Source organism: Procambarus clarkii, chromosome 18, assembly GCF_040958095.1.
Source record: "Procambarus clarkii isolate CNS0578487 chromosome 18, FALCON_Pclarkii_2.0, whole genome shotgun sequence".
NCBI lineage: Eukaryota > Metazoa > Arthropoda > Malacostraca > Decapoda > Cambaridae > Procambarus > Procambarus clarkii.
In genome coordinates, this window is record NC_091167.1 from 39,634,708 (window position 1) to 39,637,914 (window position 3,207).

A 3,207-nucleotide genomic window follows, 5' to 3' on the forward strand; every position below is an offset into this window, starting at 1 on the left:
GTGATTTAAATAGTAATAGCATTGCTGTGGGCTCTCTGGAGTTGAACGTTCTCATAATCCCTCTTATCATTTTCATGGTTGCCGCTTTATTTTCTCGGTTATGTTCACTAAATGTCAGGTCGTCAGACATCAAAATTTAAAGATCTTTTACATGTTGCTTTCCCTCCATGAGTATAGAATGAAAGCAATCTTCTGATTGTGTCCTGTACCCTGTGTTTCGTTTACGTTCCTCGTATCCACCATACCTAAGTACGTGGAACTTATCGCCATTAAACATCATGTTAATTTCAGTTGCCCAATCGAAGACTTTATTAATATCTGCCTGTAGTATCTGCTTTTACAGTGTCTTCTACACAGGTAATTTTCATGATTATTTTTGTATGATCTGCAAAGGATGACACGAAGCAGTTGCTAGTATTTTTGTCTATATCCGAGATAAGAATGATAAATAACAGAGGTGCGAGGACTATGCCCTCGGGTACATAGCTTTTCACTGCACTTGTTATTGATCTTATTTGACTGACCGTCACTCTCTGCTTTCTCTTTGACAGAAAGTTTAAAATCCAACGTCCAATATCCAATAACGCCCAAAATCCAATAACGAGTAAAGTGGGGCGTTGAATTTTAATCCAACGCCCCACTTTACTCGTTATTCCTACTTACAGTACACCTTTCACAATTACATAGAGTCAAAATTTACATGATGAACAAAACTAATCATTAAGATACATTTTAAATATGGGTCCAATGGTCTGTAATATTATAAATTGAGATTTATTAAACATAACATAATCTAAACATTGGTAAAAAAAAACACATGTCCTTCGAACCGGATTCGAACCAGTGACCTATGGATGTCTGCTTTGAGAACCGACTACAGTCCACCGCTCTACCAACTGAGCTATCGAAGGAGCTGAAGGGATTGTTGCTATTGTTGAAATGCCTTCGTCTTGAAGAACTCTCAGAGGTGACCTGTATACCATGGGGTGTACTCACCTAGTTGTGCTTGTGTGGGTTGAGCTACAGCTCTTTGGACCTGCCACTCAACTGTTTTCAACCAAATTATGTAAAAAAATAAAACTAAGCAGTGTTCACAACCCACTGTGTTAACACTAAGGCCAGTGTACACAACCCACTATGGTAACATTAAGAACAGTGTTCACACAGTGTTCTTGCTTGTGTTCAGCAAGCTGTTTATAACAATAACAACAGTTGATTGGGAAGTTATCATGCTTTTAAACTGTTTAATAAATGTAACCAAAGCCGTCAAAGATTGAGGAAAGATGTACACGTTCGTAAGTACTTGCGTAACTGCTTCGTGAATCTGGCCCCCTGGGCCTCTTACGCTAACCAGAACACACACAAACCCAAACACCTCACATAACCTATCGAGTCCGATGCATATAGAAACCGAAGATATTTGTGAGTTGTCACTTGTCATAGTAGGCTGCGCATGTAACGTTGGATACGAAAGCGTAAAATTCGTACATCCTATTAGTCGAGCGGACGTGAGTCTAGGGCGAGACTGTGTCCGTTTGGTAAAGAATCCATTTACTAGCCTGACTCATTGGTGCTTAACCTGACGGACTGCAACAAGGTGACGCTGGAAACTCATCCATATGCAGCGTTCAAGGTACTAAGTACATTCGTGTCGTGATGGCGGTGATATAGCTCGCATGTAACTCCTGTATTTAGCAGTCCTCTTCCTTCAAATTTTCGGCAGTGACCAGCGTGTATCCCGTACAGTGACCAGCGTGTATCCCTTACAGTGACCAGCGTGTATCCTGTACAGTGATCAGCATATATCCTGTACAGTGATCCGCGTATATGTCACCTCTCAAGTACCAAGCAAAGATATAGTTAAAATGAGGATAAATTCAGAGTTATATTCCAGTTGTAGTGTTATAGTTATATAACAGTACAACTATTAACTGATATAAAACATATTTTCTTCCCCTTTTTTTTGGCAAAATACAAGAGCCATATATATATATATATATATATATATATATATATATATATATATATATATATATATATATTTAGCTAAAAAAAATAAATAATGACTTCGTGATTAGCCGTGGTGCATGGACAGGAGATTGTAATTCCTGCAATGTTACGCTATCACTGGTAACAAAAAACTCTAGTTATTTACATTTATACCCCGTGGGCTCTGAATATTGCTAATTGCAGGGTAAAACACGAGCATTTTATAGTATTGTCAGCAACGATTTTTCACTGCAATCAAAGTTAATTATGTTCTATGTTATATTTATATATTCTGATGTTATATTTTATGTGTGCGTTTTCAGTGGGGAGGAAAATGAGAGAGAGAAAGAGAGAGAGAGAGAGAGAGAGAGAGAGAGAGAGAGAGAGAGAGAGAGAGAGAGATAGAGAGAGAGAGAGAGAGAGAGAGAGAGAGAGAGAGAGAGAGAGAGAGAGAGAGAGAGAGAGAGAGAGAGAGAGAGAGAGAGAGCATCCTATAAAAACAAGTTTAGATAGACCGGATCGAAGATTTAGACAATCTCGGAGCAGAGCAAGAAATATTCATATCTGGTATACACACACTTAAACGTGTACTGCACTCGTCAGCCTTGCTACCCATACTCAATCTCTACTGCAGGTGGGAGAGATTGTTTATTCACAACACGACAGAATTGCACACACCATTGGCCTTACAGCCACGAGCTCAACCACCATATAAACAATTTGCAAACACGAAGAGGATTGAAGATAAGAATTGTGGGAATCACACACACACATGGTCTTGTGAACACTGGTCGTCCTGATGTGGCTGTTGTGGTGGAAACGTTTCTTGATGACAGGACTCGTGAGAACCCGGCTAAGATTGCCGGTTGCACGTCATTGATGCGTCGTGACAGGCGGGGTCAGGAGAAGAAGCTACCGTTTGCTTCAGTGAATTGTTCACGCCCAAACTGTTGATGCTGTCATTCCTGTTCATTACAATTTTTGTCACAGTTTTGTCAGAAATCATAATAATGATAATAATAAAATAATAAAGATAGTCATAATAATATAAATAATGCTACTTAATTATCTTTAGACATTATGAATATTATCTGAATTTTTACTGCCCTCAAATTAGTCTTAGTCTGTATCTCGTACTGATTTTCTCCGCTGTGAGTAGTTGCTTCCTCCTACACTGTGGACCCGACTCGCAGCGGTCATGTTGCCACCACTACTCCC

At 39.3% G+C, this 3,207-nt stretch overlaps 1 non-coding gene across 1 annotated transcript; it reads right to left on the minus strand.

Moving 5' to 3' along the window:
• Window positions 1-820: 820 nt before the first annotated feature.
• TRNAY-GUA (transfer RNA tyrosine (anticodon GUA)) lies at window positions 821-911 on the minus strand. Its single transcript is given in 2 exon segments — window positions 821-856; window positions 875-911. It is a non-coding gene; the product is annotated as a tRNA-Tyr (tRNA).
• Window positions 912-3,207: the final 2,296 nt, after the last annotated feature.